Below are 16,569 nucleotides of genomic sequence, written 5' to 3' on the forward strand. Positions count from 1 at the left end.
AGGCTGTTGAAGCCACCTGGTCCCAGCAGACCCCGGAAAATGGCCACATTCGCTGGTGCTGGAACAGGGTCATTAAGGGTGAAGCCTGGTGCCAGGTGTGTGTTGTGATTTTCCATAATCCCTGAAACGCTGCTGCTACACTATCTTGCGGACATTTTCCGGGGCGGGCTGCCACCTGGCCACAGTCTTGGGGCACCAGCAGCAGGAGGGTCCAGAAAGCATTCCTGGGTGCAGCCGACATTTGGTCATTGCTCATTCGGGCATTGCTTGGTGAGACCCTTCCGCAGAGGGGCGGAAAAGATCAAAGCCGCAGTCCTTCACAAGTCAGGGGCCGGGGAAGACAGCCACATCTGAGACAAAACTCAGGAGAGAGGTACTGCCTGGGGCCTGGTCACAGAGAGTGAAAAAGCAGGGAGTGGACAAAAGCTGAAGATAGAGGACAGGTGCGTGATTGCTGATCCGGGAGAACAGACTGGGTAGCTGGGTGTCAGGTAGCTGGGTGTCATCATTATCACCGCGCATGTGCATATGCACCTACTAGCGCTGCAACAATCCACCCCAGTAGGCTAGCAGCTCCATCGAGTGGAGAACAGAGCCGATACACGAGCCCCGCCCAACTGGGCCAACTTCTCTCTCAAGAACACAAGTCTCACCACCGGCTTAGTTTATGGACTATAAAGCACTACATAGACTGACTTCTAGGGGAAAATGAAATAATTTCAGTCCTACTTCAATGTGTTAGCAGGTCCATCTATTCAATTTTCTTTCTTTCTTTTTTTTCTCTTTTACACTTTTCTTTTTCTTGAATACAGAAAGAGGAAAAACATTTTTATTTTCTATTTTTATTAAAAATATTTTTCTTTAATTTTTATTACTATAATTTTTACTTTTGTGTAAGTTTTTTCAAATTCTATTTTACTTCCATCGTTTTATTTTAGTCTGCTTCAGTGTATTCATCTTTTCAAATTTTCAAACAATTTCCTTTTTTTGCTTTCTTTTTCTTTTTTTCTCTTTTTCATTTCTTTTTCTTGAATGCAGAAAGAGAAAACCTTCATTTTTACTTTCAATTTCTATTAAAAATATTTTTATTTTTTTGACTATATTTTTCTTATGTAAATTTTTAAAATTTTTTTAACGTTTATTTTTGAGACAGAGAGAGACAGAGAGAGACAGATCATGAATGGGGGAGGGTCAGAGAGAGGGAAACACAGAATCTGAAACAGGCTCCAGGCTCTGAGCTGTCAGCACAGAGCCCGACGCGGGGCTCGAACTCACGGACCGTGAGATCATGACCTGAGCCAAGTCGGCCGCTCAACCGACTGAGCCACCCAGGCACCCCTGTAAATTTTTTAAATTCTATTTACTTCCATCATTTTATTTTAGTCTAATACAGTGTATTCACTTTTGCAAATTTTCAAACGATTTCCTTTTTTTTCTTTTTTTTCATCTTTTTTTTCTCTTTTTCATTTCTTTCCTTTTTGAATACAGGAAAAGATTCATATTTATTTTTTATTTTTATTAATTTTCAAAATTTGTTTCTACTTTATTCTTTACTTTTGTGTATTTTTTTTGAATTCTATTTTATTCCCATCATCTCATTTTAGTTTACTTCAGTGTATTCATTTTTTCAAATTCTCAAATGATTTCCTTTTTTTCTCCCCCCCCTTTATTTCTCTAATCTGTCAAACCACTTTCAACACCCAGAGAAAACACACCTAGAATCTAGCATCATTTATTCAATTTTTGTGTGTGTGTGTTTTTAATTTTAAAATTTAATTTTATTTTTTAATTTTAATTTTTCTACCTCATTAATTCCTTTTCTCCCTTCAAAATGACAAAACCAAGGAATTCACCCCAAAAGAAAGAGCAGGAAGAAACAACAGCCAGGGATTTAGCCAATACAGATACAAGCAAGATGTCTGAACCAGAATTTAGAATCATGATAATAAGAATACCAGCTGGAATCAAAAATAGATTAGAATCCCTTTCTGCAGAGATAAAAGAAGTAAAAAATAGCCAGAATGAAATTAAAAATGTTATAACTGAGCTGCAATCATGGATGGATGCAGCGGTGGCAAGGATGGACAAGGCAGAACAGAGAATCAGTGATATAGAGGACAAACTTATAGACAATAATGAAGCAGAAAAAAAGAGGGAGATTAAGGGAAAAGAGCACAATTTAAGAGTTAAAGAAATTAGTGACTCATTAAAAAGGAACAACATCAGAATCATAGGGGTCCCAGAAGAGGAAGAGAGAGAAATAGGGGTAGAAGGGTTATGTGAACAAATCATAGTGGAAAACTTTCCTAACCTGGGGAAAAACAGAGACATCAAAATCCAGGAAGCACAGAGGACCCCCATTAGATTCAATAAAAACTGACAACAAGGCATATCATAGTCAAATTCACAAAATACTCAGGCAAGGAGAGAATCATGAAAGCCAAAGGAAAAAAAGTCCCTAACCTACAAGGGAAGATAGATCAAGTTTGCAGCAGACCTATCTACAGAAACTTGGCAGGCCAGAAAGGAGTGGCAGGATATATTCAGTGTGCTGAATCAGAAAAATATGCAGCCAAGAATTCTTTACCCAGCAAGGCTGTCATTCAACATAGAAGGAGAGATAAAAAGTTTCCCAAACAAAAATTAAAGGAGTTTCTGATCACTAAACCAGCCCTGCAAGAAATTTTAACAGGGACTCTCTGAGGGGAGAAAAGATGAAAAAAAATATATATATATATATATATAGAAATAAATAATAAATAAATAAATACCAAAAGAAACAAAGATTAGAAAGGACCAGAGAACACCACCAGAAACTCCAACTCTACAAGCATCATAATGGCAATAAATTCATATCTTTCAGTACTCACTCTAAACATCAATGGACTCAATGCTCCAATCAAAAGACATAGGGTAACAGAATGGATAAGAAAACAAGATGTATCTATATGCTGTTTACAAGAGACCCACTTTAGACCTAAAGACACCTTCAGACTGAAAATAAGGGGATGGAGAACCATCTATCATGCTAATGGCCAACAAAAGAAAGCCGTAGTAGCCATACTTAGACAATATAGACTTTAATATAAAGAGTGTAACAAGAGATGCAGAAGGGCATTATATCATAATCAAGGGGTCTATCCACCAAGAAGACCTAACAATTATAAACATTTATACGCCAAATGTGATAGCACCCAAATATATAAATCAGTTAATCACAAACATAAAGAAACTCATCGATAGTAATACCATAATAGTAGGAGATTTAAACACCCCACTCACAGCAATGGACAGATCATCTAATCAAAAAATCAACAAGGAAACAATGGCTTTGAATGACACACTGGACCAGATGGACTTAACAGATAGATTCGGAACATTTCATCCTAAAGCACCAGAATATACATTCTTCTCCAGTGCACATGGAATGTTCTCCAGAATAGACCATATACTGGAACACAAATCATCCCTAAGTAAGTACAAAAAGATCGAGATCATACCGTGCATATTTTCAGACCACAATGCTATGAAACTCAAAATCAACCACAAGAAAAAATTTGGAAGGGTAACAAATACTTGGAGACTAACATACTAAGAATGAATGAGTGGGCTAACCAAGAAGTTAAAGAGGAAATTAAAAAGTATATGGAAGTCAATGAAAATGATAACACCACAACCCAAAACCTCTGGGAGGCAGCAAAGGCGGTCATAAGAGGAAAGTATATAGCAATCCAGGCCTTCCTAAAGAAGGAAGAAAGATCTCAGATACACAACCTAACCTTATGCCTTAAGGAGCTGGAAAAAGAACAGCAAATAAAACCCAAAACCAGCAGAAGACAGGAAATAATAAAGATTAGAGCAGAAATTCATGCTATCGAAACCAAAAAAACAGTAGAATGGATCAATGAAACCAGAAGCTGGTTCTTTGAAAGAATTAACAAAATATGATAAACCACTAGCCACTTAGATCACAAAGAAAAAGGAAGGGACCCAAATAAATAAAATCAAGAATGAAAGAGGAGAGATCACAACCAACACAGCATAAATAAAAACAATAATAAGAGAATATTATGAGCAATTATATGACAATAAAATGGGCAATCTGGAAGAAATGGACAAATTCCTAGAAAAATATACACTACCAAAACTGAAACAGGAAGAAATAGAAAATTTCTATGGGAACAGTCCCATAACCAGTAAGGAAATCAAATTCATAATAAAAAATCTGCCAAAATACAAAAGTCCAGGGCCAGATGGCTTTCCAGGGGAATTCTACCAAACATTTAAGGAAGAGTTAACACCTATTTTCTTGAAGGTGTTCTAAAAAATAGAAATGGAAAGAAAACTTCCAAACTCATTCTATGAAGCCAGCATTACCTTGATTCCAAAACCAGACAGAGACCCCACTAAAAAGGAGAACTATAGACCAATTTCCCTGACAAACATGGATGCAAAAATCCTCAACAAGATATTAGCCAACTGGCTCCAACAATACATTAAAAAAATTATTCACCACCACCAAGTGGGATTTATACCTGGGATGCAGGGCTGGTTCAGTATCCGGAAAACAATTAATGTGATTCATCACATCAATAAAAGAAAGGACAAGAATCATATGATCCTCTCAATAGATGCAGAGAAAGCATTTGGCAAAATACAGCATCCTTTCTAGATAAAAACCTTCAAGAAAGTAGGGATAGAAGGAGCATACCTCGAGATCATAAAAGCCATATGTGTATGACCCAATGCTAATATCATACTCAATGGGTAAAAACTGAAAGCTTTCCCCCTAAGGTCAGGAATGAGACAGGGATGTCCACTCTTGCCACTGTTAATCAACATAGTATTGGAAGTTTTAGCCTCTGCAATCAGACAACACAAAGAAATAAAAGGCCTCCAAATCAGACAGAAGGAGGTCAAACTTTCACTCTTCGCAGATGACATGATACTCCATATGGAAAACCCAAAAGATTCTACCAAAAAACTGCCAGAATTGATTCATGAATTCAGCAAAGTGGCAGGATATAAAATCAACACACAGAAATCAGTTGCATTCATACACACCAAAAATGAAGTGACAGAAAGAGAAATCAAGGGATTGATCCCATTTACAGTTGCACCAAAACCCATAAAATACCTAGGAATAAATCTAACCAAAGAGGTGAAAAATCTATACACTGAAAATTATAGAAAGCTTATGAAAGAAATTGAAGAAGACACAAAAAAATGGAAAAAGATCCCATGCTCCTGGATAGAAAGAACAAATATTGATAAAATGTTGATACTACCCAAAGCAATCTACATATTCAGTGTAATCCCTATCAAAATAACACCAGCCTTCTTCACAGAGCTAGAACAAGTAATCCTAAAATTTTTATGGAACCAGAAAGGACCCCAAATAGCCAAAGTGATCTTGAAAAAGAAAACCAAAGCAGGAAGCATCACCATCACAAATGTCAAGCTATACCACAAAGCTGTAATCATCAAGACAGTATGATACTGGCACAAGAACAGACACTCAGGTCAATGGAACAGAATAGAGAACCCAGAAATGGACCCACACACAAATGGTCAACTAATCTTTGACAAAGCAGGAAAGAATATCCAATGGAATAAAGACAGTCTCTTCAGCAAATGGTGCTGGGAAAACTGGACAGCGACATGCAGAAGAATGAACCTGGAACACTTTCTTACACCATACCCAAAAATGAACTCAAAGTGGATGAAAGACCTCAATGTAAGACAGGAAGCCATCAAAATCCTCGAGGAGAAAGTAGGCAAAAACCTCTTTGATCTTGGCCGCAGCAACTTCTTACTCAACACATCTCCGGAGGCAAGGGAAACAAAAGCAAAAATGAACTACTGGGACCTCATCAAAAGGAAAAGCTTCTGCACAGCGAAGGAAACAATCAGCAAAACTAAAAGGCAACCGACAGAATGGGAGAAGATATTTGCAAATGATAATCAGATAAAGGGTTAGTATCCAAAATCTATAGAGAACTTATCAAACTCAACACCCAAAAAACAAATAATCCAGTGAAGAAATGGGCAAAAGACATGAATAGACACTTCTCCAAAGAAGACATCCAGATGGCCAACCGACACATGAAAAAATGCTCAATATCACTCATCATCAGGGAAATACAAATCAAAACCACAATTAGATACCACCTTCCACCTGTCAGAATGGCTAACATTAGCAACTCAGGAAACAATAGATGTTGGCAAGGATGCGGATAAAGAGGATCTCTTTTGCATTGTTGGTGGGAATGCAAGCTGGTGCAGCCACTCTGGAAAACAGTATGGAGGTCCTCAAAAAACTAAAAATAGAACTACCCTATGACCCAGCAATTGCACTACTAGGCATTTATCCAAGGGATACAGGTGTGCTGTTTTGAAGGGACACATGCACCCCCATGTTTATAGCAGCACTATCAACAATAGCCGAAGTATGGAAAGAGCCCAAATGTTCCTCGATGGATGAATAGATAAAGAAGATGTGGCATATATATGTGTGTGTGTGTGTGTGTGTGTGTGTATACACACACAATGGAGTATTACTCGGCAATCAAAAAGAATGAAATCTTGCCATTTGCAACTACGTGGATGGAACTGGAGGGTATTATGCTAAGTGAAATTAGTCAGTCAGAGAAAGACAAAAATCATATGACTTCACTCATATGAGGACTTTAAGAGACAAAACAGATGAACATAAGGGAAGGGAAACAAAAATAATATAAAAACAGGGAGGGGGACAAAACAAGAGACTCATAAATATGGAGAGCAAACTGAGGGTTACGGGAGGGGTTGTGGGAGGGGGATGGGATAAATGAGTAAGGGGCACTAAGGAATCTACTCCTGAAATCATTGTTGCAGTATATGCTAACTAATTTGTATGTAAATAAAAATTTAAAAAATTAAAAAATGAGATGTCAGAGGAAAGAGTAAACTTGAAGGTAGATAAAAATTATGCAATATAAACAACAGAGTGAAAAAAGAGTAGTCTCGGGGACATATGGGACTGTTTAATAAAAAATATATCAGTTGTAGCACTGGAGTCCCGGAAAGAGAGAAAGAAGTGCTGAAAAAAATCTTTGAAGAAATAGTGTCTGAAAAATTGCCAACTTTACACCAATTTATAGATTCAAGAAAATGAGTAAATTCCAACCAGGATAAACTAAAAGAAATTCATAGATAGATACATCATAATTAACTTGCTGAAAAATAAAGACAGAAAAATCTTGAAAACATCAAGAGAGAAATGATGCTTTATGTATAGGGGAATGGTGATTTGAATGGCTGCAGATTTCTCATCAGAAACTCTAGATCAGAAGGAAGCAACACAAAATATTTCAAGTATTGAAAAATTTGTCATCCCAGAATTCAACATCCAGAAAAAATATTTTTTAGGAATGAATATTAAATTTAAAACAAATTTCAGATGAAGAAAAACTAAGAAAATTTGTAATAAACAGACCTGCTGAAAAAGAATTGTTAAAGAAATTTCTTCATACAGAAATGAAATGATACCAAAAGGGAAATTGGAACATTGGGAATTGAGGAGCAACAGACGTAGTAAATACCTAGGTAAATGTAATCAACTATTTTTTTTATCTTGAGTTTTGATTGAAAGTAAAACTTATCAACATTTTCTGATAGGATATTCAGTGTATGTAGATGTAGTATGTAAGACAATGACAGTATATAAAGTGGAGAAGGTAAAGGACCCAATATGCTGATAAGGATTTTACATTGTATTTGAAGTGGTAAAATATTGATTCTAAGTAAACTGTGAAAGGTTTGTATTTTGTAATCCTTAGAGCAACTACTAAAAATTATAAAAAGAGATGTCAAAGTTACAATAAATATATTAAAATGAGATACAAAAATATTCAAATAATCTAAAAGAAAGCATGAAAAGGGAAACAGGATTAAAAATCAGAGAGACCAAACAAAACAAAAAGTAAAATGGCAAATCTTAATCCAGTCATATCAATAATTATATTAAATGGTAAACACATCAATTAATAGATTGTCAGAATGGATTAAAAAACAAGACCCAACCATATGGTACCTACAGAAACTCACTTCAAAAATAGTTAATTACATGGATAGGTTAAAAGCAAAAGGATGAAAACAGATGGCATTCAAAAAACTAATCAAAAGAAAGTTGGAGTGTTTTGTTAACATCAAAGGTGACTTCAGAACAAAGAAATTTCCAAGGATGAAGAGGGATATTATATATTGATAAAAATGCCAATTCACCAAGAAGACATAATGATCCAAATTATGTTTACTCCTAATAACAAGTTTAAAATACAAGAGGCAAAAATTAACATAGTTGAAAGAAGAAACAAATCTACAATTATAGTTTCAGTAATTGATGGAAAGTAGCAGACAAAATAAAAAAGGATTTTTTTATAGGTTAAATTTTTTTAGTGTTCTATTTTTGAGAGACACAGAGCATGAGTGGGGGAGGGGCAGAGAGAGAGTGAGACAGAATCTGAAGCAGGTTCCAGGCTATGAGCTGTCAGCACAGAACCTGACACAGGGCTCAAACACGCGGACCGTGAGATCATGACCTGAGCTGAAGTCTGACACTTAACTGAGTCACCCAAGTGCCCCAGAAAGGATATTTGAACAGCATCAACTGACTGACTCCAACTGACATTTATAGAATACTACACCCAATGACAGCTGGAATACACATTCTTCTCAAGTGCATGTGGGACATTCACCAAGACAGACTATTTAGTAGGTCATAAATGAGCCTTTCCCCCCCAAGTTTTTATTTAAATTCCAGTTGATCAACATACAGTGTAATAGTAGTTTCAGGTGTACAATATAGTGATTCAACAATTCCATACATCCCCTGGTGCTCATCACAAGTGTGCTGCTTAATCCCCATCACCTATTTAACCCATCTACCCACGCACCTTCCTTCTGGTAACCACCAGTTCTCTATAGTTAAGAAGCTGTTTTTGGTTTGCCTCTCTCTTTTTTTCCCCTTTGCTTGTTTCTTTTGTTTCTTAAATTCCACATAGGTGTGAAATCATATGATATTTGTCTTTCCTGACTGATCTATTTTACTTAGCATAATATTCTATCTCCATCCATTTTATTGCAAATGGTAACATTTCATTCTTTTATCTATGAGTAATATTCTTGTGTGTATGAGATATATGTCTATATATCATCTATCTATATCTCATATCTTCTTTATCCATTCATCAGTTGCTGGACAGTTGGGCTGTTTCCATAATTTGGCTATTGTAGATATTGCTGCTGGTGAACATCAGGGTGCATGTATCCCTTTGAATTAGTATTTTTGTACGCTTTGGATAAATACCTAGGAGTGTAATTGCTGGATCATAGAGTAGTTCTATTTTTAACTTTTTAAAATTTATAATATAATTTATTGTCAGATTGGCTAACATACAGTGTATACAGTGTGCTCTTGGTTTTGGGGGTATATTCCCATGGTTCATCACTTATATACAACACCCAGTGCTCATCCCAACAAGCGCCCTCCTAAATGCCCATCACTCACTTTCCCCTCTCCCCCACCTCTCCATCCACCCACAGTTTGTTCTCTGTATTTAAGAGTTTCTTATGGTTTGTCTCCCTCCCTCTCTGACAATAAATTTCATATTAAAAAAATAAAATAAAAAAGAAAGTTGAGAAACTTAACAGAAGACAATGGGGGAAGGGAAGGAGAAAAAATATTTTTAACTTTTTGAGGAAACTCCATACTGTTTTCCAGAGTGGCTGCACCTGTTTGCATTTCAATCAACAGTGCAAGAGGGTTCCTTTTTTTCACCACATCCTCACCAATACCTATTGTTTCCAGAGTTGTTAATTTTAGCCATTCTGACAGGAGTGAGGTGATATCTCATTATAGTTTTGATTTGCATTTCCCTGATGCTAAGTGATGTTGAGTATTTCTTCATGTGTCTATTGGCCATCTGGATGTCTTCTCCCCATTTTATAATTGGATCATTTTTTGCATGTTGAGTTTTATAAGTTCTTTATATATTTTGGATACTAACCCTTTATCAGATATGTCATTTGTAAGTATCTTCTCTCATTCCATAGGTTGCCTTTTAATTTTGTTGATTGTTTCCTTTGCTGAGCAGAAATTTTTTATCTTGAGGAAGTACCAACAGTTCATTTTTGCTTTTGTTTCCCTCACCTCCGGCAACATGTCTAGTAAGAAGTTGCTATGGCTGCGGTCAGAGAGGTTGCTGCCTGTGTTCTTCTCTAGGAGTTTGATGGTTTTCTGTCCCACATTAATCCATTTTGAATTTATTTTTGTGTATGGAGTCAGAAAGTGGTCCAGTTTAATTCTTCTGAATATTGCTGTCCAGTTTTCCCAGCGCCATTTGTTGAAGAGACTTTTTTCTATTGGATATTCTTTCCTGCTTTATTGAAGATTAGTTGACCATATAATAGTGGGTCCATTTCTGAGTTTTCTATTCTGTAGCTTTAATCTATGTGTCTGTTTTTCTGCTGGTACCATGCTGTCTTGACTACAGCTTTATAGTATATCTTGACATCTGAAACTGTGATGTCTCCAGTTTTGTTTCTCTTTTTCAAGACTGCTTTGGTTATTTGGAGTCTTTTATGGTTGCATACAAATTTTATGATTGTTTCTTCTAGTTCTGTGACAAATGCTGGTGGTATTTTATGGGTATGCATTAAATGTGTAGATTGCTTTGGGTCATATAGACATTTTAACAATATTTGTTCTTCCAATCCATGAGCATGGAATGCTTTTCCATTCCTTTGTGTCCTCTTCAATTTCTTTCATAAGTGGTCTATAGTTTTCAGAGTACAGATCTTTTACCTCTTTGGTGTTAGGTTTATTCCTATGTATTTAATTGTTTTTGGTGCAATTGCAAATGGGATCAACTCCTTCATTTCTTTTTCTGCTGCTTCATTATAGAAATGCAACAGATTTCTGGACATTAACTTTATATCCTGCAAGCTTGCTAAATTCATGTTGTAGTTTTAGCAATTTTGGTGGAGCCTTTCCAGTTTTCTATATAGAGTATCATGTCATCTGCAAATAGTGAAAGTTTGACATCTTTCTGGCCAATTTGGATGCCTTTCATTTCTTTTTGTTTTCTGATTCTTGAGGCTAAGACTTCCAGTCCTATGTTAAATAGTAATGGTGAGAGTGGACATTCTTGTCTTGTTCCTGACAGTAAGGAAAAGGCTCTCAGTTTTTCCCCATTGAGGATGATATTAGCTGTGGGTTTTTTGTGTATGTCCTTTATGATCTTGAGGTATGTTCAACTAATCCTTACTTTGTTGAGGGCTTTTTATCAAGAAAGTATGCTGTATTTTGTCAGATGCTTTCCCTACATATATTTTGTTAAATTCTTTTCCTACATCTATTTCCTACATCTTATCCTTTCTTTTATTAATGTGGTGTATCACGTTGATTGATTTGTGAATATTGAACCAGCCCTGCATCCCAGGAATAAATCTCACTTGATTATGGTGAATAATTCTTTTAATGTACCATTGGATTCAGTTTGCTAGTATCTTTTTGAGAATTTTTGCATTCATGTTCATCAGGGATTGCCTATAATTCTTTGTAGTCAGGCCTTTGTCTGGTTTTGGAATCAAGGTAATGCTGGCCTCATAGAATGAGTTTGGGGGATTTCCTCCCATTTCTATTTTTTGGAACAGTTTGAGAAGAATAGGTATTAACTCTTCTTTAAAGGTCTGGTAGAATTCCCCTGGGAAGCCATCTGGCCCTGGACTTTAGTTTGGACATTTTTTATTACTGTTTCAATTTCTTTTCTGGTTATGGGTCTGTTCAAATTTTCTATTTCTTTCTGTTTCAGTCTTGATAGTTTGCAAGTTTCTAGAAATTTATTTCTTCCAGATTACCCAGTTTGTTGGCATATAATTTTATCTTATAATTGTTTGTATTTCTGTGGTGTTGGTTGTTATCTTTCCTCTTTCATTTGTGATTTTATTTATTTGGGTCCTTTCTCTTTTTGATAACTCTTGTTAGGAGTTTATCAATTTTGTTAATTCTTTTGAACAACCAGCTCTTAGTTTTGTTGATCTGATCTATTGGGATTTTTTTTGTTTCTATATCATTTATTTCTGCTGTAATCTTTATCATTTCCCTTCTTCTGCTGGCTTTAGGCTTTATTTGCTGTTCCTTCTTGAGCTCCTTTAGGTGTACGTTTAGGTTGTGTACTTGAGATCTTTCTTGCTTCTTGAGGTAGGCCTGTATTGTAATTTACTTCCCTCTTAGGATGACCTTTGCTGCATCCCAAAGGTTTTGTACTATCATGTTTTCATTTTAATTTACTTCCATATATTTTTTTATTTATTCTTTAATTTCTTGGTTGACCCATTCGTTTCTTAGTAGGGTGTTCTTTAACCTCCAAGTATTTGTGGTGTTTCCAGTTGTTTTTTTTTTTTTTTTACTGTAGTTGACTTCAAGATTAATAGCACTGTGGTCTGAAAATATGCATGGTATGATCTCAGTTTTTTTGTACTTGTTGAGGGCTGGTTTGTGACCCAGTATGTGATCTATTCTGGAGAATGTTCCAAGTGCACTTGAAAAGAATGTGTATTCTGCTGCTTTAGGATGGAATGCTCTGACTATATCTGTTAAGTCCATCCAGTCCAGTGTGTCATTCAAAGCCATTGTTTCCTTGTTGATTTTCTGCTTAGATGATCTGTCCATTGCTGCAAGTGGGGTGTTACAGTCCCCTACTATTATTGCTTTATTATCAATGAGTTTTTTATGTTTGTTATAATTGATTTATATATTTGGGTGCTCAAGTTGGGTGCACAAATATTTATAATTGTTAGATATTCTTGGTGGATAGACCACTTCATTATGATATAATGCCCTTCTTCATCTCTAGTTAACAGTCTTTGTTTTAAAATCCTGTTTGTCTCACATGAATATGGCTACTCTGGGTTTCACTTGACATCCATTAGCATGATAGATGGTTCTACATGCCCTCACTTTTCATATGCAGGTGTCTTTAGGTGTAAAATTAGTTTCTTGTGGGCAGCACATAGATGATTCTTGGTTTTTTATCCATTTGGATATGCTATGTCTTTTGAGTGGAGCATTCAGTCTGTTTACATTCAGGGTGGTTATTGGAAGGTATGAGTTTAGTGCCATTATGTTACCTGTAAAGTTGGTGTTTCTGGTGATACTCTCTGTTACTTCCTAGTTTTTGCTGCTTTTGATCTTTTTTTCCCCACTCAAAGAATCCCTCTTAATATTTCTTGCAGGGCTGGTTTAATGGTCACAAACTCCTTTAGTTTTTGTTGTTGTTGTTGTTGTTGTTGTTTTTGTCTGTAAAACTCTTTATCTCTCCTTCTATTGTAAATGACAGTCTTGCTGGATAAATCAAGACTGCATATTTTGGCTGCATATTTTTCCCATTCAGCACGTTGAATATATCTTGCCATTCCCTTCTGGCCTGCCAACTTTCTGTGGACAGATCTGCTGATAACCTGATCTGTCTTCTCTTGTAGGTTAAGGATTCTTTTTCCCTTGCTGCTTTCATGATTCTTTCCTTCTTGTCTGTATGTTTTGTGAATTTGACTACAAATGCCTTGGCAATGGCTGGCTATTGTTGAATTTAATTGGAGTTCTCTGTGTTTATTGGAATTTGATATCTGTGTCCTTCCCCAGATTAGGGAAGTTTTCAGATATAATTTGCTCAAATAAACTTTCTACTTTTTCTCTCTCTTCATCTTCTGGGATTCCTATGATATGAATTTTGTACTTAAATTTTTTTAATGCTTTATTTTTGAGGGAGGGAAGGAGAGAGAGAGAACACACAAGTGGGGAAGAGGGGCAGAGAGAGGGAGACAGAGAATCTGAAGCAGGCTCCAGACTGAGCTGTCAGCACAGAGCTCTATGTGGAGCACAAACTCATGAAACATGAGATCATGACCTGAGCTGACATCAGATGCTCAACTGACTGATCCTCTGAAGCACCTCAGAATTTTATTTTACTTTAATAATTTGCTGAGTTCCCTAAGTCTACCTTAGTAATCCATTACCTTTGTTTCTCTCTTCTTTTCAGCTTCATTATTTTCCATAATTTTGGCTTCTGTATCACTAATTCATTCTGCTGATTTGTCCATCCTTGCTATTATGGAATCCATTCGAGTTTGCATCTCAGTTATAACATTTTTAATTTCAGCGTGACTAGATTTTAGCTCTTTTATCTCTGCATAAGGGATTATGTAGAATATTCCATGCTTTTTTCTAGCCCTGATAGAATCTTTATAATTGTTGTTTTAAATTGTAGTTCAGGGGCACCTGGGTGGCTCAGTTGGTTAAGCGTCTGACATAGGCTCAGGTCTTGGTCTCATGGTTGGTGAGTTTGAGCCCCGCATCAGGTTCTCTACTGTCAGCACAGAGCTTGCTTCAGATCCTCTGTCCCCGCCTCTCTCTCCCTGCCCCTCCCACACTGGTTCTCTTCCCCCCCTCAAAATAAATAAACTTGACAAAAGTTGTAGTTCAGAGATCTTATTTATATGTGTATTGTTCAAATCCATGACTGTCATTTCTTCCTGTTCTTTCTTTTGGGGTGAATTCTTCCATCTTGTCATTTTGGAGGCAAAAAAATAAAAATTTACAAATTTAAAAAATGTAAAAAAGGAAGCTAGATCCTAGGGTGTATTTTGGTCTGCTTGTTAAGAGAAGCATGATAGAAAAAAAAAAGAAAAAAATTAAAAATAAAAAAATAGTAGCACCTGGGTAGCTCAGTTAAGTATCTGACATTGGCTCAGGTCCATGAGTTTGAGCCCTGCATTAGGCTCTGTTCTGACAGCTCAGAGCCTGGATCCTGCTTTGAATTCTGTGTCTCCCTCTCTCTCTGCCCTTCCCCACTCACATGCTTGCTCTCTCTCAAAAATATTTTAAAAGTTTAATTAAAAAATAAAATAAATAAAACATTTGCTCTTTCTTTATCTAAGAAAAAAAAAACAAGTAAAACCCAAAGAAAGCTAGATCCTGTTTCCCTTAGAGCTGAAGCCTTGCCACACTCTATGAGCGGTAGACTTAGTGCACAGAATGGGTTTGTGCTAGTCTTCTAGGGGAGGGCAGTGCTGCTCTGATTCTTAGGATGACTTGCCCTAGTGGAGATGTGCTTGGAGTGGGACAGGGCTTTGTGTAATGGCTTCATTTAGTGACACTGTTTAGCTCACTGAGGTTGATCAGTACTGGTGGGCTAGGGGTGAAAATGGCTTCACCTTGTTCTCTAGTCTCTGGAGCAGGAAGTTCCCCCTTCACAGGTGTGCAGTCACTCACCCCTCCTGTGTCTCTGGCTTCTGTCAGATCTCTGCCTTCACCCTGTCTGTATCTGAGCTTTCCACCTACCAGGCCATGCTGCTTTCCTGGGTTTTATCACAGACATGATTGTATTTAAAAACCCTATGCTTCAGAGACCCCCACGGTTTGGACCTGTGCTGATCCTCTGGGGGAGGGTCTTGCTGCAGGGCAGCTGGTACCTGCTTGTCCCAGAAAGCAGTTGGGTGAACTGCACAGTGGCAGCAATTTGGGTTTATGGTAAATCACAACACACCACCAGCACCAGGGTTTGCTGGTGTCTTTGTTCCTACACTGGTGAAAGGGGCAGCCCTATGGCATGTGTTGGGTCTTTTGCCCCCAGAGAGGCCTTATCACCTCTACCAAATGCACTTCAAGCAGGAGAACTGCTTTTCCCTGTGTGATCTGTGGGATCCTCAGACTGAGCTGTCCATTCCCAGGGCTCTGCCTTACCTCCTCACCAGAGCACCACCAGGTGCTGACCTCCAAAACTTCAGACTCTACTCCACTGTTTATAAAAAAAAACCTGGCACTCTTGAAGTCCTCTCCTTTTTCCTTGTCAATGGTTTTGAGAAACGGTTTTGTTGTGCAGTCCCCTGTGTGTGTTTTAACTCTTTTTTCTTCTTAGTTCACCTCTCTACATTCAAGGATCCCTCCCCACCGCACTGCCCATGGCTCTTTTCTCCCACAAATCAACTCTCCACAGTTCCTACCTTCCACAGGTCACTTTTTCTGTTTGTAGACATGCAGACATGTTTGTTCTCTAAGACCTCTGATCAATTTATTGGGTATTCAGAATGATCGGCTATCTATCTAGCTGTTCAGAGGAAAAGGTAAGCTTAGGGTCACACTACTTTCTGCCATCTTAACCCTCCTTTCCCAAGATTTTTTTTCATCACTATATTGTGCAAATATAATTTTAATATGTCTTTGTATGGTTCTGCTTTTGATGATTTTGATGGGAGTTCTCTGGTCTCTTGCATCTGGAAAAGAGGCCTTATGCAATTAAAAATAATGGAAATCATACAAAGTGTGTTATCTAACCACAGTGAAATTAAACTAGAAATCAGTAACAAAAAATAATAGTAAAGTCTTCAAATGATTTGAAATTAAATAATACAGTTCTAACTAATTCATGAGTCAAAGAGATGTCCTGAGAGTAATTAGAAATAGTTTGTACACGCTCGATTCTGGGAAGATGGCGGCGTAGGAGGACGCTGGGCTCACCGCGCGTCCTG

The sequence above is a fragment of the Lynx rufus genome, unplaced genomic scaffold, assembly GCF_022079265.1.
Source record: "Lynx rufus isolate CCGP_SWC_20201006 ecotype Redwood Valley unplaced genomic scaffold, mLynRuf1.p SCAF_14, whole genome shotgun sequence".
In the NCBI taxonomy this organism is placed as follows: Eukaryota; Metazoa; Chordata; class Mammalia; order Carnivora; family Felidae; genus Lynx; species Lynx rufus.